Source organism: Globicephala melas, chromosome 19, assembly GCF_963455315.2.
Source record: "Globicephala melas chromosome 19, mGloMel1.2, whole genome shotgun sequence".
NCBI lineage: Eukaryota > Metazoa > Chordata > Mammalia > Artiodactyla > Delphinidae > Globicephala > Globicephala melas.
This window is the reverse complement of record NC_083332.1, coordinates 35,134,579-35,159,727: the sequence shown is the minus strand read 5'-3', so window position 1 is coordinate 35,159,727 and position 25,149 is coordinate 35,134,579. Positions and strand designations below refer to the sequence as shown.

The 25,149-nt window shown below is 51.1% G+C and overlaps 1 protein-coding gene across 1 annotated transcript in view; it reads right to left on the bottom strand.

The window, feature by feature from the left end:
• CPNE2 (copine 2) overlaps window positions 1–19,074 on the bottom strand; it is a 52,622-nt gene extending 33,548 nt beyond the window's left edge. Inside the window, exon 1 of the mRNA XM_060289849.2 lies at window positions 18,558–19,074. The gene's annotated coding sequence lies outside the window, so the exon portion shown is untranslated. The remainder of the gene's footprint in view (window positions 1–18,557) is intronic.
• Window positions 19,075–25,149: the final 6,075 nt, after the last annotated feature.

The following is a 25,149-nucleotide window of genomic DNA, read 5'->3' as shown; positions in this document are numbered from 1 at the left end:
AAGCTTCTGGATCCCCGAAACGGGGAGCACATGATGTCTGGAGTTGGGGCAGGCGGGGGTCAGAGTGGGCCCCTCTGTGCCAGCCGGCAGCGGGCGGGCAGGCCAGACCCTGAGGCCTGACGCAATGGAAAAAGAAACCACGGCTTAGGCTGGGCCGGGCCCCCTCCCCTCCTACTCCAGCAGGAGGGCAGGCAGGCAAGGTGTCATTAAGGGAGAGTTGGGCCTGCCATGCGCATCTAGGCAAGATGGAAACGCTCCCTGGTGCATCACCACAGTACAGGTAATTTGAGGTTGCAGGCTGGAGAGGGGGCCTGGGGAGCTGGGGCCTGCTCGTGGATGGTCCTGACTCCTGGCCCAGATGGACACAGGCCTTCTGGGGTGACCAGAGCCCCGGGGAAGGAACTGGAAGGCGGGGATACAAAACTAGCAGTCCCTTTTACAGATGGGTTAACTGAGGCAAAGAGCGGGCAGGGCTTGGGAATTCCCATTCATTCATTCAGCAAACATTCCTTGAGCACTCTCGGGCTTCAACAATGAACAAGACGGAGGCTTAAGCTCCCACAGGGTCCGCTGGCCCGGCTCCTAAGACATCTTACCCTTTAGGCAGAAGAACAGGATTTGGAGACTCTGGTGCTGAGTCACAGGTCTAGAACATTCCAGTTTTAGCCAGAAACCTAGGAACCCATCCTCCTTGACCTCTCTCTTTCCTTCACCCCCCATATCCTACTACTGCTGTCGGTTCCACCGCCAAGATGCGTCCAGCATCGACCCCATCTCCCCGCTTCCACTTCCCTGGCCCATGTCAGGTCTCCCTGAGCAACCCCAGCCCCCAGACTCTCTCTTTTCCATGCCCCGCCAGAGCCAGAGGGAGTCTTTAAACATGCAAATCAGATGCTACCACAGCTCTTGCGGAAAATCTCCCAGTGGCTGCCCTTCCTTGTCACACAATCTGAATCCTCCCCAGGCCTACAGGGCCTGACCTGACCCCACCTTATGCCACACTCTCCGTCACTCCCTGTGCCCCAGCTGCACTGGCCTCCTTCTGCTCTGCAAATATGCTAACCTCTCTCCTGCCTCAGGGCCTTTGCACTTGCTCTTTCCCCAGCCAGAAATGCTTTTCTTCACGTGGCAGGTCTTTTTTTTTTTTTTTAATTGATTTATTTGGCTGTGTCAGGTCTTAGTTACAGCATGCAGGATCTTTCGTCGCGGCACGCGGGCTTACTTTCCCCACGTCATGTGGGATCTTAGCTCCCCGACCAGGGATCGAACCTGTGTCCCCTGCACTGGAAGGCAGATTCTTAACCACCGAACCACCAGGGAAGCCCCATCACATGACAGGTCTTAGTTGTCAGCTTCACGTCACCTCCTCAGAAGCCTTCCTTGGTCACTCAAGCTAATGCAATCTCAGCCCCACACTGGTTCCTTCACAGATCAATGCAATCTACAACCATTTTTACTAATTTGTCTATTTGCCTTGTGTACTGTCTGGAATGTAAATTCCACAAGGGAGGGATCACTGTTTCCCCAAGCACCTAGAGCAGCACCTACACTGTGGCAAACGAATGAGGAAGGGAGCCCCTCAGGCAGGCTCTTTAATCTGCAGCCCCAGAGGAATCACAACCACCTCCCGGCTACACACAGCACTTGAGGGATCAGGAAGCCCCTTCTCAGTCCCGGAACCATCATAACTGCTCCAAGAGGCCAGCACTAGAGGGGTTCATGTCCCATTTCACAGAGGTGGAAACCAAGGCCCAAGAAGGGGGCAGTGGTGCTTCTAAGCCAGGGAAGAATGGTGCTGAGGCTAAGAGCTAGGGCTGCCCTACTCCAACTTCCCCGCCCATCACTGGCCCCAGCAGCTCAGGACCCAGGAGCCCGGCTCTGCATCCCACCCACTGTGGAGAAGAGACACCAAGGTGGCCTGCAGGGGCCCCAGTTCAGAGACGGGCAGTGACAGGAGACACCGAGAGAGGCAGGTGCAGGGAGAGAGCCGGTAGGGAGCGGGGGAGGTAGCGGCTGAGGTGGAGACCTGGAGGCCCAGATGGGGAAAAGGGACACAGGAGGGGCAGGGCCGAGGTGCCCCCCACTGCAGGGGCAAGTGCAACAGCGGGATGGCCTGTCAGAACTGGGGGGCATCCTGGGCCCTCTGAAAGAGCATGCTCAACCAGATACCTGAAAAATGAAATTCTGTTTTCAGTGCCAACTGCAGCAAGTAATGCTCTACAGTCTTGTTGGCAGCAGTTATGAGGACAGGGGTGCGGTCCTCTGGTCGATACTGTGCTGAGGGTAAGAGCACTGACTCTGGACTCAGACTGCTGGGCTTGAATCCCTGGTTCTGTCATTTACCTGCTGTGTGATCTCAGGCAAGTTACTTAACCTCTCTGGTCTTTGTTCCCCTTCTATAAAAACAGGAACAGCAAAAGTGCTTTCATCAGGTATTGATGTCGAGGATTAAATGAGGTAAAGCATTTAGAAGGACACCATGCAGCTTGTGCTATTATCAGCGATTCTTGATGACTGGGGGCAGGGGGAGAGGTGTGTGAAGTTTACGGTGTATGTAAAGGGGACCAGGAGTGAAAACTCGTTGAGGATATGGTTCTAGGCTCCCTTTCTCAGCTGGAAGACACAGCTCAGAGATGCCAAGGGAGACCAAGGTGGTAGATAGGGGGCCAGGGAGGGAATAACAGACTCAGACCCCACACCCACACACACTTCAAGGTGCTACTCTCCTGGGCTGAGGGCTCCTGGGTCTTCATCATGCAGCAAATCCTGCTCAGTGGGGTCTAATCTGTGACAACAGAGGATCCTGGGGTCGCCTCAGGCTCTCTCCGCTCCAAGGGTGGTTCCCGGATGGGCCTCCTCAGCATCTCCTGGGAGCTCGTTAGAAAGGCAGGTTCCTGGGCCCCAAACAGACCTGCTCAGAGTCCCCAGAATGGCATCTGTGCTTTAACAAGCCCTCCTCGTAACACACAAATCCCAGAGGGGTGGGTAGGTGAGGCAGATTCTGATGCAGCAGGTCTGGGGAAGGACCCGGGAGTCTGCATTTCTAACAAGCTTCCTGGCGCTGCTGAGGCGGCCCATCTGAGACCACACTTTGAACACCAAGCTCCTAGGCGGGAGGCTGCTACACGGCCCACCAGTGGCTGACCATTCCCCAGGGATGGCTCTGGTTTAGCCCGCTCTTGGCCTAATTAGGCAGATGTCATGCTTGGTCCCCGTACAAGCCCTGCCAACTTCACACGCTGAGTTCCCGCGAGGTCTCGGCAGACGTCTGAGTTTGCAGCCTCTGGTCTAGATGGTGACACTCTGGTAACTGGAACTCTCGGCTAACCAGATGCCTGGTCCCCACTGGCCCTGATGGCTGCATTTACTGAACTTACAGGGTCAGAAGATGCCTTGAACGCATCCAGATTTAAGTTGCCTCCTTCACCCCATCTCTCAGATGAGAAAGATCCAGGAAGACAAATGGCAACTGTATTAGGGTTCTCCAGAGAAAACAGAACCAATAGGATATCTACATATATAGAGAGAGATTTCTTTTAAGGAACCGACTCATGAGCTTGTTGGAGAAGACAAGTCTGAAATCTGCGGGGCAAAACTGAAGGCTGCAAATTCAGGTTAGAGTTGACATTGCAGGCTTCAGTCCGAGATCCACAGGGCAAGACAAGCAGGTTGGAAACTAGGCAAGGTTTCTATGTTGCAGTCTTGGGGCTGAATTCCTTCTTCTGGGAGAAACCTTAGTCTTTGCTTTTAAGGCCTTTGATTGGATGTGGCCCACCCACGTAACGGAGGATAATCTGCTTTAATAAAAGTCCACTGATTTAAATGTTAATCGCATCTAAAAAAATACCTACACAGCAACATCAGACTAGTGTTTAACTGAACAACTGGTCACGATAGCCTAGCCAAGGTGATACATAAGATTAACCACCGTAGCAACCTTCAGGTCCTAGAAGACCTGCCGTGGGGCAGGAAAATAGGGTGCTGAGGCTAGAGTTCTCTGCCAGCCCTTCCTAACTGTGGGAGCCAGGAGAGCCCACTCCCACCCTGTCAGCTGGCAGGGAAGAGAGGGGGTGGTATGGCTGTGGTGATGGAGACAGGATATAAAATGAGAGTAATAATAACGCCTGCCCCAGGCCCTGTGCCCAGTGTGTTATGGACTTTAACTTCTATAGCTTCACAACATCCTTGAGCGAGGTGTTATCACCACTCCCATTCTCCAGAAGAGCAAACTGAGGCTTGGAAGGATGTGCATTCCAGAGCCTCTGCTAATACGACTCAGGACAAGTCATTTGGTCTTTCTGAGTCTCAGTTTAGTTTTCTTATGCATCAAGTGTAAATTACAGGGGCTTCCCTGGTGGCGCAGTGGTTGAGAGTCCGCCTGCCGATGCAGGGGACACGGGTTCCTGCCCCGGTCCGGGAAGATCCCACATACCGCGGAGCAGCTAGGCCCGTGAGCCATGGCCGCTGAGCCTACGTGTCTGGAGCCTGTGCTCCGCAATGGGAGAGGCCACAACAGTGAGAGGCCCGCGTACCACCAAAAAAAAAAAATGTAAATTACAAAATGCCTGACACACTGCAGGTACTCGCTCAAATGAGAAAATCCTCTCCGGGACTCCCTACTGTTCTCAGGACAATGTCCAAACACCCTGATAGCTGCCGCCCCCCGCCCACCCCCCCCACCGACTGCCTCAACACATTTCTGGCTCTAGCTATGCTGTTTACTACACAGAGTTCCAGCAGTACTTTTTCATGCCTCTGTAATTTTGCACATGCTGTTCCATCTGCCTGGCATGCCCTTCCCTCTTCTTCACTTAGCTCTGTCATTCTTCAAACTCAGCTCAGCAAAACCAAATGAAATCAATGCCACTATGCCTTCCTGCCCCCACCCCCAGGATAAAAGTTAAAAAGCTGGCGATACCAAGTGTTGACAAGGATGTGGAGCAACTGGAACTCTCACATGTCACCAACAGGAGTGTAGATTGGTACAACCGCTTTGGAGAAATGTTTGGCAGCGACTACGAAGCTAAATAAATGCATCCCTTATGATGACCCAGCAACGCCCAGCAGAAACATGCAATATGTTCACCAAAAGACACACCGGAGAACTTTCAGAGCAGCACTATTTGTAATAGCCCCAGGCCGGGAGTCCCCTAAATGCCTATCATCTGGAAAAGGGATAAATAAATGGTGAACGTGCACACGGTGGACCACACTGCCACGAGCATGAAGGAAGCACGAGGACAGCCACAACATGAATAGGTCTTATGAGCATACTGAATGCAGGAAGCCAGACGCAAAGGGGCGTGTCATCCTGTATAATCTCATTACGTGAAGTTAAACCCAGGCAAAACAAGTCTATGCTGCTGGAGGGGCACTGCAAGATAGTGGGGGAGGGTGTGAGTAACCGGACGGGGCTACCAGGGGGCTTCAGTGAGGGTCACGTTTGTTTCTCAATCTAGGGGCTGCTAACACGGATGTTTTGGGTTTGTGAACAGTCATTGAGCAGGAAGTCTGCTCTATTTTGTATATTATACTTCAAGAAAACGTTTTTTAAAAAAACACAAACTGGGGACTGCTCTACAAAGTGCCCCCTGAGCCCCTGGCCCTGGAGAGGGAAGCACTTACATTGTTACCATATTGCAACCACCGGCTTAGGAAATGTCACCCTCACTTGAGCTTAAAGATGGGACCAGATCTTATTTTCATCTCTGCTGTTTCCAGAGCAGAGAGGCATAGAACGGGAGCTTGACAAACGTTTGCTGAAAGTTGAAGGAAGAGTGAAGGTGAAGGGAAGAGGATCTGCGGCATCTTGGAATTGCAGAAGCCTACAGATTCACAGAATCCCAGGGTTTGGGAATTCTAGGATTTCGGAAATCAGGAGTTCTCTGAATCTCTGAGCTGAAAGGCTTTACAGTTTATCTGGTACCACCTTCTAGCCGCAGCCCTACCACCCCAATGTTCCACAGCGCTGGTTCTCTGAAATGGGGGGGGTCCATCCCCAAGCTGCTAATACTCCCTGGGGCCCTCCCTGCACACCCACTGCTGCACTGGCTCCTGCCATGTGGTGCACAGCCCCTCAGAGAGCAGACTGGTGCTCCCATCAAGGTGGGGGGCGGGCAGCATCTTGACACAAATCACTTCCCTATCTTAGCTAAAGCTGCTGAGCTCTGAAGACGATGCACTCCCAAAAGGCAGCCAGGCCGACATGGGGATAAATATAGATACAGACAGCATGGGGAGGAGGCTGCTGCAGGGGTCAGCCCTGACACCCCCCACCCCCAGCTCTCCTGAGGCTCCCAGCTGTGGCCAGACCACACCCAGAGGGAGGCTATTCTCTGTAGCCACCACCAAATGGGCTTGATCCTGGGGCATCTCCAGCCTGTTGCCCCAGGGGCTGGTCCAGCAGGCTGAGAGGCAGCCTCCACACTACCGCCCAAGGAGTCCAGGCACTGGGTTCTGCCCGCTTCTGCCACCCCTTCCCTCTACGTCTCAGCTCCTTCATCTGCAAAGTGGGGCTGGCGACGCCCTGCCCTCTTGCCTCCCAGCAAGTGCTACAGGGGATGGGCGTGGATGGACTCTGGGATGCAGGAAGTACTTCGGGGACCTTGGGGTGAACCTGGCCAGGCTCAGAGAGGGGGGACCAAGCTAATGGAGGGAGGAGGGCATGGTGACAATGACCACCAGCTGAAGTCATTCCAAAGTAGCTTCATTTGAAGGGGACTGTGGGGCAGCCTCAGGGACTGGGACCCAGTCCTGGGGCCCTACCCCCTGGCATCCACACCCACCCAGGGGCCTACCATGGGGAGACTAGGAGACAGGGGCTCCCAACTCTCTATGTGAACTCCCCACAAGTCCCTTCCTCTCTCTGCCTCAGTTTCCCTGCCTGTCAGGGTTCAGGCCCCTTCTGGCTTTGGGGAGTTTACATATGCCCCTCAGTCTTTGCTGGGCTGCTCTGGGATTCTAGCCCCAAGCTCCCGCCCAGGAACTCCAGGCTGATTGGGCCTGAAAGGTCATCTGGGCTTACTCAGTACCCGAATCCCCCTGTGGGCACCTACAGTGGCTGGACACCCTCTGCTCACATCCCTCTGCAGACTGAGCTCCCCACCTTCTGTTAATGGCTTTCACCCCGCCACACTGAAGAGGCGCCCACCTGCCCCTTCTCATCCAGACAGCGGGGAGGGGCCTCTCTGAGCCTCCGCATCCCAGGCAAGAGGCCCACAGCCCAGCCCCAGGCCCTCCTCAGTAAGTCCTCCTGGCCAAGGACATTGCCAGCTGCTCCCAGGAAATCTTCACTGATAAGATGGAAATAACAGCATTGACTGTGTGCTTCCTGAGTGCCTGGCCCTGTCCACAGGTTCTCACCATTCTGTGTAGGCTATCCTGCAACCCCAGCAGAGGAGCCCTATTATTACCACCCCATTTCATAGAACAGAGAACTGAGGCACAAAGAGGTTATGTAACCTGCCTATTAGAGGTTGAACTGTGTCCCCCAGAAGAGGTGTTAAAATCCTAACCCCTAAGATCAGCATGTGATCATATTTGGAAACAGGTAGCTGCAGATGTAAAGAGTTAAGATGAGGACATGCTGGAGTACGGTGGGCCCTTATTCCCACATGACTGGTGTCCTTAAGCGCACAGAGGGAAGGCAGCCGTGGGAAGGAGGCAGAGACTGGAGTGACGTCACCACAAGGCAAGGGATGCCTGCAGCTACCAGGAGCTGGATGAGGCAAGAAGGCACCCTCCCCTAGAAACTTTAGAGGGAGCGTGGCCCTGCCAACACCTTGAATTTGGACTTCTAGCCTCCAGAACTGTGAGAGAATACATTTCTGTAGTTTGAAGCCACCCAGTTTGTGGTGGCTTCACAGCAGCCCTTGGAAACTAATACACTGCCCAAGGTCACTTAGCCAGTCAGTGGCAAACCAGAGTTTGAAATGAGATGGGGTCCACTGTGCTCTTGCCCAGCACAGCCCTCAGAATCGGAAAGATTGTTGGGGGCCCAAAGGAGGGAGAGGTTGGATAGCATCATCTGCTGGGAGCTGAGCATGCACTCTCCTCCTGTGTCATGGGGCAGGGACAGCCAGAGCACAGAAGGAGGCCAGATGCCCCTAGCTCCTGACGAGACAAGGGCCACCAAAGGAGACACAGAGCTGCGTGGTGGAGAGAAAGGGCTCTTGGAATACAGTGAGCATGTTCCCACCTCAGGGCCCTCGCACGTGCTCCCTCCTCTGCTTTGGGCACTCCTCCCTCCTTCATTCATTCAAAAATATCCATGGAGCATATCCAGGAAGTATCCTAGTTCCTGCTGGGATACAGCCATGAATGTCATGCCACAGATTAACATCTCAGCTTAAGTGTCACACCTCCTCCTCCAGACGTCTCCCTGATGTCCCCACTCCCCATCCCGCCAATCTCAATTACTTCACCCTGCTTCATTCTCTTTATGGCATTTCCACCATCTTAAGTTTTCCTGTCTCTTTGTCATTTGCTTGCCTCACTCTATCCCCCCAACTCCATTCAGAGCTCTGTAGTTGTACCCCAGCTTCGGCACAGTCCATAGGAGGAGCTGTTCAAAAAACATTTGCTGAGGAGCCTGCCCAGACAAGATGGTGGAGTAGAAGGACCTGAGCTCACCTTCTCTCCTGAAAACACCAAAATCACAACGAGCTGCTGAAGAACCACTGACAAAAAAGGATTGGAACCTACCAAAAGATATTGTACTTCCAAAGACAAAGAAGCAGCCACAACGAGATGGGGGCAGACACCAGAAGCAAGAGGAACTATAACCCTGCAGCCTGTGGGACTGCAAACACAGAAAGTTAGACAAAATGAGATGGCAGAGGAATATGTTCCAGATGAAAGAACAAGACAGAAACCCAGAAGAACAAGTCTGTGAAGTGGAGATAGGCAATCTACCTGAAAAAGAATTCAGAGTAATGACAGTGAAGATATCCAAGATCGTGGAAAAAGAATGGAGGCACAGACCAAGAAGATATAAGAAATGTTTAACAAGGAGCTAGAAAATTTCAAGAAAAACAAACAGAGATGAACAATACAATAACTGAAATTAAAAATACACTAGCAGGGGGCTTCCCTGGTGGCACAGTGGTTAAGAATCCGCCTGCCAATGCAGGGGACGCAGGTTCGAGCCCTGGTCCGGGAAGATCCCACATGCCACGGAGCAACTAAGCCTGTGCGCCACAACTACTGAGACTGCACCCTAGAGCCCATGCTCCACAACAAGAGAAGCCACCGCAGTGAGAAGCCCACGCACCACAACAAAGAGTAGCCCCCACTCACCGCAACTAGAGAAAGCCCACAAGCAGCAATGAAGACCCAACGCAGCCAATAAATAAATGAATAGATTAAACAACAACAACAACACTAGCAGAAATCAACAGCAGAATAAATGAGGCAGAAGAATGGATAAGTGAGCTGGAAGACAGAATGGTGGAAATCACTTCTGTGGAACAGAATAAAGAAAAAAGAATGAAAAGAAATGAGGACAGTTTAAGAGACCTCTGGGACAACATTAAAAGCACCAACATTCGCATTATAGGGTTCCCAGAAGGAGAAGAGAGAGAGAAACAGCTTGAGAAAATAGGTGAAGAGGTAATAGCTGAAAACATCCCTCACATGGGAAAGGAAACAGTCACCCAAGTCTGGGATGTGCAGAGTACACCATACAGGATAAACCCAAGGAGGAGCATGCCGAGACACACATCAATCAAGCTGACAAAAACGAAAGACAAAGAGAAAATAGTAAAAGCAACAAGGGAAAAGCAACAAATAACATACAAGGGAATCCCCATAAGGTTATCGGCTGACTTTTCTCTGTAGGCCAGAACGGAGTGGCATGATATACTTAAAGTGATGAAAGGGAAAAACCTACAACCAAGCAAGGCTCTACCCAACACGTCTCTCATTCAGATTTGATGGAGAAATCAAAAGCTTTAGAGACAAGCAAAAGCTAAGAGAATTCAGCACCACCAAACCAGCTTTACAACAAGTCTAGGCAGAAAAGAGAAGCCCACAACTAGCAACGAGGAAATTATGAATGGGAAAGCTCACTGGTAAAGGTAAACATATAGTAAAGGTAGGAAATCATCCACACACAAATACGATATCAAAACCAGCAATCATGAGAAGAGGAGAATACAAATGCAGGATACTGGAAATGCATTTGAAATTAAGAGACCAGCAACTTAAAATCATCTTCTATATACACAGACAGCTATATCAAAACCTCATGGTAGGGCTTCCCTGGTGGCGCAGTGGTTGAGAGTCCGCCTGCCAATGCAGGGCACGCGGGTTCGTGCCCCGGTCCAGGAAGATCCCACATGCCGCGGAGCGGCTGGGCCCGTGCCTGCGCGTCCGGAGCCTGTGCTGTGCAACGGGAGAGGCCACAACAGTGAGAGGCCAGCGTACCACAAAAAAAAAACAAAAAACAAAACCTCATGGTAACCACAAACCAAAAATCTACAGTAGATATACATACAAAAAAGAAATCCAAACACAACACTAAAGATAGTCATCAAATCACAAGAGAACAAAAGAGGAAGGAAAGAAAAAAGACCTACAAAAACAATCCCAGGGGCTTCCCTGGTGACGAAGTGGTTAAGAATCTGCCTGCCAATGCAGGGGACATGGGTTCGAGCCCTGGTCCGGGAAGATCCCACATGCCGTGGAGCAACTAAGCCTGTGCGCCACAACTACTGAGCCTGCATTCTAGAGCCCACGAGCCACAACTACTGAAGTCCGCACACGTAGAGCCCATGCTCCGCAACAAGAGAAGCCACCGCAGTGAGAAGCCTGCACATGACAACAAAGAGTAGCCACTGCTCAGCAATGAAGACCCAATGCAGCCAAAAATAAAATAAAATAATTAATTAAAATAAAATCAATTATAAGAAAAAAACTGTAAAAAACACAGACACATGAAGGCTAAACAATATGCTACTAAACAACCAATGGATCACTGAAGAAATCAAAGAGGAAATTAAAAAATAGCTAGAGACAAATGAAAACAAAAACACAATGATACAAAACCTATGGGACTCAGCAAAAGCAGTTCTAAGAGGGAATTTTATAGCAATACAATCTTATCTCAGGAAACAAGAAAAATCCCAAATAACCAACCTAAACTTACACCTAAAGCAACTAGAGAAAGAAGAACAAGCAACACCCAAAGTTGGAAGGAAAGAAATCACAAAGATCAGAGCAGAAATAAATGAAATAGAGATGAAGAAAACAATAGAAAAGATCAGCGAAACTAAAAGCTGGTTCTTTGAAAAGATAAACAAAATTGAAAAACCTTTAGCCAGACTCATTAAGAAAAAAAAGGGAGAGGGCTCAAATCAATAAAGTTAGAAATGAAAAAGGAGAAGTTACAACGGATGCCAAAGAAATACAAAGGATCGTAAGAGACTACTACAAGCAACTATATGCCAATAAAATGGACAGCTTAGAAGAAATGGACAAATTCTTAGAAAGGTACAAAACTGAACCAGGAAGAAATAGAAAATATGAACAGACCAATCACAGGTACTTAAATTGAAAAAGTGATTTAAAAACTGTGATTTAGGGCTTCCCTGGTGGCTCAGTGGTTGAGAGTCCGCCTGCCGATGCAGGGGACACGGGTTCGTGCCCCGGTCCGGGAAGATCCCACATGCCATGGAGCGGCTGGGCCCGTGAGCCATGGCCGCTGGGCCTGCGCATCTGGAGCCTGTGCTCCGCAACGGGAGAGGCCACAACGGTGAGAGGCCCGCGTACCGCAAAAACAAAAAACAAAAAACAAAAAACTGTGATTTAAAAACTCCCAACAAACAAAAGTCCAGGGCCAGATGGCTTCACAGGCAAATTCTATCAAACGTTTAGCAAAGAGTTAACACCTATCCTTCTGAAACTATTTCAAAAAATTGCAGAGGAAGGAACACTCCCAAACTCATTCTATGAGGCCAGTACAACCCTAATACCAAAATCAGACAAAGATACCACAAAAAAAGAAAATTACAGGCCAATATCACTGATGAAGAAGATAGACACAAAAATCCTCAACAAAATACTAGCGAACCAAATCCAACAATACATTAAAAGGTCCATACACCATGATCAAGTGGGATTTATCTCAGGGATGCAAGGATTTTTCAATATCTGCAAATCAATCAGTGTGATACACCACATTAACAAACTGAAGAATAAAAATCATATGATCATCTCAATAGATGCAGAAAAAGCTTTTGACAAAATTCAACACCCGTTTATGATAAAAAATAAAAACTCTCCAGAAACTGGGCATAGAGAGAACATACTTCAACATAATAAATGCCATATATGACAAACTCACAGCTAACATCATACTCAACGATGAAAAGCTGAAAGTATTTCCTCTAAGATCAGGAACAGGACAAGGATTCCACTCTCACCACTTTTACTGAACATAGTATTGGAAGTCCTAGCCACGGTAATCAGAGAAGAAACAGAAAGAAAAGGAATCCAAATTGGAAAAGAAGTAAAACTGTCACTGTTTGCAGATGACACGTTACTATACATAGAAAATCCTAAAGAAGCTACCAGAAAACTACTAGAGCTTGTCAGTGAATTCAGTAAAGTTGCAGGATACAAAATTAATACACAGAAATCTGTTGCATTTCTATAAACTAACAATGAAAGATCAGAAAGAGAAATTAAGGAAACAATCCCATTTACCATCGTGTCAAAGAATAAAATACCTAGGAATAAACCTACCTAAGGAGGCAAAAGACCTGTACTCCAAAAACCATAAGATGCTGATGAAAAAAATCAAAGATGACACAAACAGATGGAAAGATATATACCATGTTCTTGGATTGGAAGAATCAATATTATCAAAATGACTCTACTGCCCAAGGTAATCTACAGATTGAATATAATCCCTATCAAATTACCAATGGCATTTTTCGTAGATCTAGAACAAAAAATCTTAAATTTTCTATGGAAACACACAAGACCCCGAATAGCCAAAGCAATCTTAAGAAAAATGGCGCTGGAGCAACCAGGCTCCCTGACTTCAGACTATACCATAAAGCTACAGTAAGCAAAACAGTATATTACCGGGACTTCCCCGGTGGTCCAGTGGCTAAGACTCCATGCTCCCAGTGCAGGGGGCCTGGGTTCGCTCCCCGGTCAGGGAACAAGATCCCACATGCTGCAACTAAGAGTTCACATGCCACAACTAAAAGATCCCTCATGCCACATCTAAAAAGATCCCGCATGCCGCAACTAAAGATCCTGCATGCCACAACTAAAAGATCCCGTGTGACACAACTAAGACCCGGCGCAGCCAAATAAATAAATAAATATTTTAAAAAAACCACAACAGTATGTTACTGGCACAAAGACAGACTTATAGATCAATGGAACTGGATGGAAAGCCCAGAAATAAACCCACGCAGCTATGGTCAATTAATCTACAACAAAGGAGGCAAGAATACATAATGGGGAAAAGAAGTCTCTTCAATAAGTGGTGCAGTGGTTTAGAATCCTCCTACCAATGCAGGGGACAGGGGTTCAAGCCCTGGTCCAGGGAGATCCCACATGCTGCAGAGCAACTAAGCTGCCCATGTGCCACAACTACTGAGCTTGCGCTCTAGAGCCCATATGATCCACAAATCCCACTCCTGGGCACATAACCAGAGAAAACTTTGAAAAGATACATGCACCTCAGTGTTAACTGCAGCACTATTTACAACAGCCAAGACATGGAAGCAACTTAAATGTCCATCAACAGAGGAATGGATTAAGAAGATGTGGTACATATATACAATGGAATATTACTGAGCCATAAAAAGGAATGAAATAATGCCATTTGCAGCAACATGGATGGACCTAGAGATTATCATACTAAATGAAGTAAGTCAGAGAAAGACAAGTATTATATTATATCACTTACATGTGGAATATAAAAAAATGATACAAATAAACTTATTTACAAAACAGAAACAGACTCACTTATTTACAAAACAGAAAGAGACTTTGAAATCAAACTTATGGTTACCAAACTTATGGTTATATATATACTACTATATATAATATAAAACAGATAATCAACAAGGACCTACTGTATAGCACAGGGAACTCAATATTCTGTAATAATCTATATGAGAAAAGAATCTGAGAAAGAATGGATACATGGGACTTCCCTGGTGGAGCAGTGGTTAAGGATCCACCTGCCAATGCAGGGGACACAGGTTCGAGTTCTGGTCCGGGAAGATCCCACATGTCGCGGAGCAACTAAGCCCATACGCCACAACTACGGAACCTGCGCTCTAGAGCCTGTGAGCCACAACTACTGAGCCCACGTGCCACAACTACTGAAGCCCACGTGCCTAGAGCCCACGCTCCGCAACAAGAGAAGCCACCGCAATGAGAAGCACGCGCACCGCAAAAGAGCAGCCCCCGCTCGCCACAACTAGAGAAAGCGCGCGCACAGCAACAAAGACCCAACACAGCCAAAAATAAATAAATAAGATAAATAAACTTATTTTAAAAAATAGAATGGATATTTGTATATGTATAACTGAATCATTTTGCTATACACCTGAAACTAACACAAACTGTAAATCAACTATACTCTAATATAAGGTAAAAAATTTTAAGCCTATGAATAAACAAATCTGTGGCTCTACCTAAAATAGTAAATAAACCCTTGATATATTACGCTATTAAAACAAAACAAAACAAAACACATTTGTTCGGTGACGAATAGATGGTTGCATGGTGAGGGAAACCTTTCTGGAAGGCAGGGACCCGAAGCCACAGGCGGAAGAGGTATCACGCCAACTGGGCAAAGTCCTCTTTGGTTTACAACCCCTTTCACAGCTGCCTTAAGAACCACATGAAAGGGGCTTCCCTGGTGGCGCAGTGGTTAAGAATCCGCCTGCCACTGCAGGGGACACGGGTTCGAGCCCTGGTCTGGGAAGATCCCACATGCCGCGGAGCAACTAAGCCTGTGCACCACAACTACTGAGCCTGCGCTCTAGAGCCCGTGAGTCCCAACTACTGAATCCATGTGTCACAACTACTGAAGCCCACGTGCCTAGAGCCCGTGCTCCGCAACAAGAGAAGCCACGGCAATGAGAAGCCCGCGCACCGCAACGAAAGAGTAGCCACCGCTCACCGCAACTAGAGAAAGCCCGTGCTCAGCAACGAAGACCCAACTCAGCCAAAAATAAATACATAAAAATAAATAAATTTTAAAAAAAAAGAACCACATGAAGAAAGCAAGGGAACAGCTAGCTTCTGGTCTAAAGCTCCCCATTTTCTAGATGAAGAAACCGAGGTCCAAGAGGTTAAGAGACTTGGCCCAGGTCACCTGGGGGATGGGTAACTCTCCCCAGCACACCCCAGACCTCTGGTCCTGCAGGCAACGGCAGCAGGTGACACCCCAACCAGGTCAGCAGCCACCATGACCACCTCCCCCAGAGCTTCAGTGCTGGGAGAATCCCACTTTGTCCCAGACTCACAACTTTCCCTTCCCCCAGGCCAGCACTTGCCCCTCCTCCATCGTTGCGCTCTGACAGTGCCCCAGCACTCAGTATGGTGAGACAGAGATTCCTCCGGAAACCCCAAAGGGTGAGCGCATGACTCTTCTAGGCTCCATCACCCAACATCACAGACCCATTCAACAGGAGGCTACAAGGAGGGGCGGACTCAGCCATTAAGCCAGTCAGTGCAGGGAAAGAGCCCTGAACAAGATGGACACAGGATGCCCTTGCCATTCCTGGAGCTGACCCCCTGGGGAGGAGGGCAGAGAACAAACTGACACATACTTGAATGAATCAGATGATGGGAGAGAGCGGCTAATGCCTTGAGAAAAATTAAGCAAGGTGATGTGATAGCGAGCGAGGGATCAGCGTCTAGTCTAGTTTCATCTCAGGCTCTGGAGGCACATGTGGACAGGGCTAGTGGAGAAACACTCCAGGACATGGGCCAGCAACAGCCCTCTTGACGCCACCACAGAGCAGAGGCCAGGTGGCCCAAGGAAGGGAGAGGACACCTGGCTAGGAGCCAGGAGGTGCCTCGGACCCCCGCTCATTCCTCAGGCCCTGTAGGACCTCAGGAAGCCATGAATCCCCTTGGGACCCCATACCCTATTTCTGGACAGCATGGGTGGGGCATGATCGTCTTCTCCAGTTGCTGCCTGCCAAGACCCTACGGTGACCTGGCCTCCTGGCTTCCAAGGAGCCCACCCTGTGTCCTGCAGGAGACCTGGCAGGAGGGGAGGAATCCTGCCCCCTCTCTGAGGCCATATTCTCCCAGCTGGAGGGAGATGGGTTCCTGAAGTGACTGCCCTGACTCAGCAGCCCCTGCAAGGGTTAGAGGAGAGGAGAGCATCAGGCAGATGGGACCCCGGCCCTGGCTGAGGGCTTCACAGTAGGGGACCTTGCCTGGCAACCTTGCTCCTGCGGGAATTCCTAGAGAATGCTCTTCTGTTTTCCATCACCCCTTAGAGCCCTGCGAGGTCAGCCCAAGGTGGGGGAAATGGGACCACCCCACTGGATCTACCATCCCCCATGGTGTTCTCTTCAGCCTACTGGCACCTTCCTGTTCAGGACCCTGCCTGCCCCGGAACAGCCCGAAGTCCAACATTTGGATTCTGAGGCTCCTCTCTCCAGGAAGGAAGTGGAAGAGAGAGAAGCGAGCTTGCCTGAGGAAATCCCAGAAGGAATCCTAAATCAGTGACCCACATCAGGCTTACTAATATTCTCATGAATAATGATAACGATGGTTAACATTAACTGAGCGCTTATCGGGCACCAGTCACAGCGCTGGTGCACAAGCCCTTTGTTGTCTAATTTAATCCTCACAACTACCTTTAAAGAACTACACAACTACCCTAAAAGATTATAAAGATGTACAGAGTATTGCTCTTACTACTTTACAGGTACAGAAACTGAGGCTCTAGCTCCGACCCTCTTCTTACGTCCCTGGATTTTTAATTCTTGTGGCCTCTGGGAGGGAGGTCCCATGACCACCAGTGCACCCAACTTTGCAGAACACCTGCCCCCTGGCCCAGGTTCCAGTCTCCCAGCAGTCCTGTAAACTGGATTGTGTCAAATTTTGCTTCATTTTACCAATGGAAACGCCCTTAAGCCCTAGGAGTGACAAGGCACCCAAACAGGACACGGCAGAGGGCCAGGAGAACTCAAGTGTCCACATTCTTAGCCCACAGTTCTTTCCATGGAGAAAACTGCCTGGGTGACCCCTCCCACTCCAGCCAGCTATGTCACATGCCTGGGACAGTCCCAGCGCTCACTGGGCTCCATACCAGAGGAACTGCAATAAAACCACTTTTTATGTTTGCACCCAGCCTCCATATGCACAGGCCCTGGACAATGAGCCCATTTTACAGATGAGGACCTGGGCTCGGAGGGGAGGAAGGTCTAGGCCAGGGGCCCACTGCTGGGTAGGCGTTCAGACCCAGGTCTCCCAAGCTCTCCATTAGGGCTGTGCAGCTGCCGAAGGTTACAGCTTGGCTCCTCTCCCCAATTACTGAAGCTGTGGGTGCTCCAAGAAACAGAAACAGCCCCCCATCCCTCAGTGACAGCCCACACCCCTAGGGGAGCAAACACTAAGGGCAGACAGACAAAGGGCCACTCAGCTAATTCTCCCAGATCCTTTGCCCTTGTCACTTCACCCAGTACATAACAGGGCTGGGGGAGTCCCAGACAGTAAGAAGAACTTGCACCTGGCTAACAGAGCCCTGGGTTCCAGTGCCACCTGTCACCTTGGGCAAACCACAGCCCCTTCCCCAAAGGGGCTTGTCCAACAAGGCTGGGGGATGACATGGGAAGAGGAAAGTAAGAACCCTCTATTTTTCAGAGAAGCAGCTCTGCGGGGTAACGAGGAACGGGAAGGAAGAAAGGGCCTTGCTCTCTCTCTCGCCATGCTTCCCCCTCCCCGCCCCCACCCAAAACACACAGGTGCCAGATAGCGTTTGAGAAAAAACTAGTTTGCAAACACACTCCGACTTCTGGGAAGCTGCCCAGTTCCACTCCCTCTCTTTGCTCCCCCTTCGCCCGCAGGGAGCTGACTCTCTAGCAGTTCTCTGGGGCCGGGGACGGAGGGGGGTTGGGGGGCTGGGAGTAGGGCACGGGGGGCGAGGAGCGGGCCCCGCGCCTGCCCAGAGCCAGCCCGAACTCAGCACTTCCGTAGCTGCGATGGTGGCGGGGCTCCACCTTCCTGACGCCCCCAGGCGCCTCCGGGAAGGTAGGAGGGTCCCTAAACCGCTGGGCTCGGACCCCGGGCGGCGCCACCGTCCTCTCGGCACCCTGCCCTCTGTTCCCCCGCGGTCGGGGCGAAGACGGAGCGCCCCCGCGTGGCCGGGTCGGAATTCAGTCACCCAAACGCCGGGGTCCGGGTGAGCGCGGGTGGAGGGAGGGGGCTTGGGGTTCCGCAGTCCCCCGAAGCGGAACCCAGCTTCCTTACAAGCCGCCACTGGCACCAGAAGCCGAGCCCCAAGGCCGAACTTGAGCCCTCCCGCCAGGGCGCCCCGCCCGCCCCTTTGGGGCCCCACTCACCTCGGGTCCCGCTACCCTCACCGCGCGGCTGCCGCTCCCCGCACTCCGGGCCACCGGGGCATCCCCGGGAGCTCCCCTGCTCGGCTGGGCCCGCGGGCGCGGGACAGGCTCAGGGCGCTGCCCCCGCAGCCATGGCCAGCTCGCGTGCGCCCGCAGCTGCTCGAGGTCCAGTCCTCCTCCCCGGCCGGGCGGGTAGTGGCGGCGGCTGCTGCTCGGGCTCCTCCCTCGGCCGAGGGCGGGGGCGGGCGTGGGGCGGGAAGTGGGAGGCGAGGCGGGCGCTTCCTGGAGGGGCGAGCGCTCCCACGGGCGGAGCGGGGACGATATCCTGCCCGCCCGCCGCCCGCGGCTGGCGCGCCCAGGCACACCGGGTTGTCAGTGCCTCGGGGCCCCGAATGTTCGAGGCCGGGATCCGAGTGTCCGAACGTTCGAGGCCGGGATCCGAGGATCTGAACGTTCCAGGCTAGGATTCCGCGGATCGGAACGCAGCTGGTTCGCACTCGCCCCAGGCTGGCCTCGCCCGAGCCGCTGGCACCTCCGAGTTGCCCGCACTGTGCGCTCAGGGCTGCCGACGCGGGATCCGAGGGGTGGGGTCGGCCCGGACCTGCCAGGCCCTAGGGCGCCCTCTGCAGCCTCGACCCCAAGGGCTGTTCGGCTCAACGCTGCGCCCTCGGGGGATATACCACGGGGTTTGGTTCTGGGCTGTATCGGGCAGCACTAGGATCGCTGTGTTTTCTTCTTCTTTTTTTTTTTTTTTTCCGATAGTAAAAGAGCTCGGCGTTTTCTTGTTACCGCCAGGGACTGGGAAGATGACACAAGCGTTATTTCTCTGACAGAGACGATAAGATAAACAGTTCGAACAGTGCCTGGGGCTAGTCAGCGGGAGGGCGTCTAGCGGGTCCTTGAGACCTTAGCGCACCGAGTCCGCCCTTCGGCGGTGGCCTTCTTTTCCCTAGAAGAGGCACCAATTCTTAAGAAATTCGTCTGTCGCTGGGCGCTCGTGCTGCAGGCCACTCGGCAGTATTTATGTGCTCGCTCCCCCCGCCCCTCTCCCCTATCCAGTGCCTCAGACAAAGGAGCCTCATTTAACCAGATTGTGGGGGACAGAGCTGGCTCGGGGATCTCAAGACCACGTCCACAGCCCTTGGCCCCGGGGCTCACAGACTGGGAATCTGGGAGTTAACGCAGAACACTTGGGTTGTGGGTTTTCCATTCTAGGCAGGTGAGGGTTAACTGGGAGACTCACGCTGCATCCTGCGAACCTCCCTCCACGTCTGAGTCACAGGCACTTTGCAGCCTTAGAGGGCGGCTGCTAAACAGCCCCAGGGCTCTGGGCTTTGTTCTCTGCCTGCCTCCCCCCCACCCCCACCCCGACCTCCATCCATCCTTCTTTTCTCCAAACTCTCATCTTGCTTCCGACCAAAGTCCTCAAAGCCCTCAGCCCAGCTGTGGGGCAAACCAATCTAGAGGTGTTCTTAGACGCAGCTGTAGCCCCTCTTCCTCCAGGAAGCCTTTTCTGATTGATCTGGCCCCCAGAATCCCTCTCCTCTCCTGGCTCCAGAGCAGGAGAGCCAGGCACTGGGATGGACAGTGGTGAACCCAAGCAGAGAGTGCCTCCCCTCACGCTGCTCACCTCTTGGGGGCAAGACCACGGCCCAGGCAATCATATTACTGTATGAAAAGTGCAAAGGTTTGAGGCAGGGTTGTTCAGAAGACCCAACTCAGCCAGAGGAGTCAGCGAGGCTTCCTCTCGGAGACCTGAAGGATGAGGTAGTTGGGCCTGCTGAGCGGGGTGGGGGGTGGGGGGGGAAGATACCTGATCCCTGGCCACGGGCGGAGTACAAAGGCCACAGGTCACAGCAATTCCACTCCTAGGAAAGGGAAATGAAAACATACATCCATACAAAAACTTGTACATGAATGTTCATTGCAACATGATTCAGAATAGCCAAAAAGTGGAAACAACCCAAAGGTCCATCAACTGATGAAGGATAAACAAAATATGGTCTCTCCATACAACAGAATATTATTCAGCCGCAGAAAGGCATGATGTATATACAACATGGATGAGCTTTGAGAACATTGTGTTAAGTGAAAGAAGCCAGTCACAAAAGACCACATATTGTATGGTTCCATGCATATGACATGTCCAGACTAGACAGAGCCATAGAGAAAGAAAGCAATGATTTTAAATGTTTTAAAATTATAGTGATAGTTACACAACTGTAGATAAAACCATTGATTGTATACTTTAAAGAGGTGAAGGCTGTAGTATGTGAATTATATCTCAATAAAGCTTTTTTAAAAAATGTCAGGGCTCAGGAGAGCCCAGAGGTCAGTTGTTTAAGGCCAAGTGTCCATCGTGGGTTGATTCTGCAGTCTGTCTTTAATCCACACACAATACAAGGCTGTTACTACAAAATGCTGAAGTCTTTCCTTGCCCTGATAGAGACTTCTCTGTGCACGATTGGGAGGCCTCAATTTCCCTAAATAGGCTGATAGTAGGGTACATGCACACATGCGCATATGGCTTGTGAATTAGTGACTTGAAATAGCACCACCTGCGTAGCAGGCCCTGGCTGGACTCAGGTGTATGTGAGCTGGGAGAGGATGGAGGGTGTCCCAGTTATCTATGCTACATCTCAAATCACCCCAAGCATTATCATCTCTCATGGCTCTGGGGGGCCTCTGGGCGCAGCTAGGGCAGTTCTTGTTCAGGATTTCTCAAACAGTTGCAGTCAGACCATGACAGGGCCTGGAGTTACCTAGAAGGCTTTCACACACATTTGTCTGGAAATTGATGCTGGCTGTCAGCTGGGACCTCAGTTGGAACACCTACCCGTGACGTTCCATGTGGCCTGGGCTTCCTGGCAGCATGGTGGCTGGGTTCCAAGAATGAGTATCCCAAGGGAACCAGGTGGAAGCCTCATTATCTTTTACTGGACTTTGGAATTCATATAATGTCACTTCTGCCGTAGTCACTGGCTCTCTCCATAGACCCCGCCCCTAGGTGAGAGGAGTGTCATTGTCATTTGTAGGAAGAGCACGTGGGCAGGGAGAGGTTACAGTGGCCATCTTTGGAAAATACCATCTGCCCACAAAGGGGGTTGATGTGGAGACGCATCAGCGGTGGAGACATCCCCTCCGGGATCTCACGGAGAGAGGTGGGTGTGGCTCACCGCACTCCTACATCTCAGGCCTAGAGTCATGGCCCCGGCTTTGAATCTCAGCCTGTCCAGTTACTGCCTGGGTGACATCACTCAATGCTCTGGGCTTCAGTTTCCTCCTGTGTAAAATGTAAGGATGGATTTAGTATCTGGTGTCTAGCCTGGTACCAGGCATGCCTAGACCCCAGGGCTAGCATGTCGTTATTGCTACTTTTAAGATCCAGGGTTGTGGTCACTCTAACGCAGGGATATCCCCTTCCAGGGTCAGGATGCCCATGCCTCCCTCCACCTCCCCAGGCCCTCCAGTCAGCCCCAGACACCTCCATCAGCCCCAGTCTTACACTATACTATGCATGTGCGTGCAGGGGCGGGGCCTATGGGCACAGCCCAGGAGACTGATACTTCTGGCTTAAGACACTCAACCTGGGGACCCCAGTTGGCCTCTGTTCTCTTGCAAAAGTTCCTCTTCTGTCACCTCCTCCTCAGGGCAAAGGTTGATTTCTGGGCAGCCAGGGCAGGGTTGGGGCTTGTGTGGGATGAGCAATAAGGTGTGGATTCCAAGGGCTGAAGGGGAGGGAGGACTCCAGCTCTGGGGGGCTTCGAGACACACTGGGGTGGTGGGGTGCTGTACTGGCGTGGCTGGGGGTTGGGAGGAAGACCAGCTGTCCCTGGGCCCAATCCTGGGAGGATCTGTACCAAACCAACCACTGCAAGGTCTTTTCTCAGAAGCTCCGGATATGTCCAGGGGGCATACAGAGCTCTGGCTGGGGCCACCGCCCTCAGGCCTGGCCTTGGCCAGGGAAGGGAGGGGCTGGGGGCCAGAGGCAAGGTCAGGAAGGTCATATGGCCCTCTCGCCTTCCTGGGGACCCTTCTCTTTGAACATACAGACCCACAGACCAGTTAAGTCCCCAGCCAGGATCACCCCAACGTCCTATCTCCCTTAGTGTTCCAGAGTTGGAATCTGAGCTCCACTGAATACTTGCTGTGGAATCTTGGGCAAATCTTGTTTCTCTCTGGGCCTTATTCGTAAAATGGAGGACATTGTTATTGAGGTTGTGGCTATGTGTCTAGAGGAGGTCCCAGAGGGTGAAGCCCTAAAGAACTGTAACCAGGTGAGGCAGGAGACAGAGGATTCAGATCCCACCTGAGGGTGTGTAGAGATGAAGCATAAGGTCATCTTTGCAGCTGGAGAAAGTAGGTCCTTGTGCTCTGACTCATTTTGCTTGTGCCCTCACTATACAGATGAGGAAACTGGGGCAGCACCTGTGGGATTAAGAGTCACAAAATTTGAAAGTTGTTGAGAGAGTAGATCCTAAGAGTTCTCAAGAAAAAAACTTTTTTTTCTTTTATTTGTATCTTATAGGACATGATGGATGTTAATAAACTTATCGTAGTAATCATTTCACAATATATGTAAATCAAGTCATATCACACACCTTAAACTTATACAGTGCTGTATGTCAATTATATCTCAATAAAACTGGAAAGAAAAAAAGTTTTAAAAAAAAGGTTGTGAAGACCCAGGTTCAATTCCTGGTGCTACCCCTTACTAGTTTTCACTTACTATACTTACTAGCTTACCTTTGGGCAAGTTAGGAAAAATCTCTGGGTCTCGGTGTCCTCATCTGAGAAAGGAGGGTCACCAGGATCTACCAGGACAAAAAATAAGGTAGGTGCAAAGGGTTACCTCGCCTCTCTGAGGGGCAGCATACTCCAGACTAGTGGGTCTCCAATGCTGGCTGCACGTCAGAACCACCTGCAGAGCTTTCTAAATACCACTCTAGTCTTAGAAAGGCAGCTTTAAAAGCTCCCCAGGTGATTCTAATGTGCAGTGAGGATTGAGATCTACTCACCGGTCTGCACTTTCACTAAGTGTGGGCCAGCAGCATTACTTGGGGGCTTCTTAGAAATGCAGAATCCCAGGCTCTGTCCCAGACCCACTGAATCAGAATTTGCAAATTAACGAGATCCACAGATGATTCAATGCATGTTGCAGTGTCTGTAACTATGATTTTTCAGTTCGAGAGGTACTGGCCTGGACAGTGGATTTCAGACACGTGTATGTTTAGGGGAAGGACACAGGGGGCAATTTGGGAGGATTTGAGACCGGAGTGGGTGGGAAGGAAGATTCTGTGACTCCCATCAGAAAGGTGGATATTCAATCTGTAAAACCATAGGTTGGAGGCCAAGTGACAAAGCAGCAAAATGAGCTGATCCCAGCCTGGCAGTTAGACATGGGAACTTACCAGCCCGATTACCTTCTTAGCGGGAAGACTCACGTGTAGAAACAGGGAGCGCCATTTTGATTACACTGCTTACTGGCCCAGAGCCTTACTTTTCTTCGAATTTTATCTGTTTTCATAGATCTGTTTAAACTGAGCTTACTCTGGGGAGGAAGGGGGCAGGGAGACCTCATCAGCATGGGGTAGAAAAATAGTCCAGGCCTCCAAACAAGTAGGTGGCAGGAGAGGAAGTTTCTTAATGAAATGAGCATGGTGACCGCACCTGACTTGGACCCAGGCAGCTCTGCGGTGCTGACAGTACTGTGGTGTATTTCAGGACAGCTGCTGCAAGTTTCTTGGCGTTTAGAACTTGGGCAGAGCTAAAGGGGAAAGAAGAAGGGAAAAGGAAAACAAATAAGCAGCAAATGAAGTGTCTCTGAGCTCTGGGCTCTGCGTGGTGTGCGGTTCACCTGGGCTGGAGCTTCTGGTCGGTGCTCTGTTCCTTCCTCATCTGTGACCTTCCCGGTCAAAGGCTCCTCAGGCTTTGTGGAATTCATACTCCAGTCTTAGGCAAGGGGAGGAAGCAGTACAACCCTCCTTGGCGTGAAGGTGCACCCTGATGGCCTTGGCATCCTTTCCCAGACGGGAAAGACTGAATTGGGACTCAAGGTTTCCAGGTAAACTTCTTGGATCCTCTACCTGCCCATCCCCTCCCCCAGGACCAGGCTGATGGCCCCACTTGATGCCAGGTGTGCCCTGATCCTGGCCCGATAAAGAGTGTCCCTGTGTGGGGTGTGGGTATTTGGCACTTGGCTGGAGGACTTTCTCCTCATGCTTGGTGCGGGATCGAGGACAAAATGGAGGGTGGCAAAGGTCAAGGCCAAGCCATCCAGGTGAGCCACAAGCCGGCTGGGACATCCCAGGTTCCCAAGCCAGGTGGGAACAGCCTCTAGCATCACTTCCTAACTTCATTCTGGGTACAGTGGTGAAGTTATCTCAGGACTCGCCAGTGGGCCAGCCTGCCCTCCAGTGGTGCTCAGTAGTAACTGCACCCTCCCTGCTCCACTTTTTACAGTGGAGTGCAGCTCTGGAGGAAGGCTCCCCAGATATGGACTTGTTCAACCCACAGGTAGGTGATGGAGAGGCAGTGCTGTTCTCCTGCCATTTCAAACACCTCTTCACTTCATACGACATTCAGCCCTAAA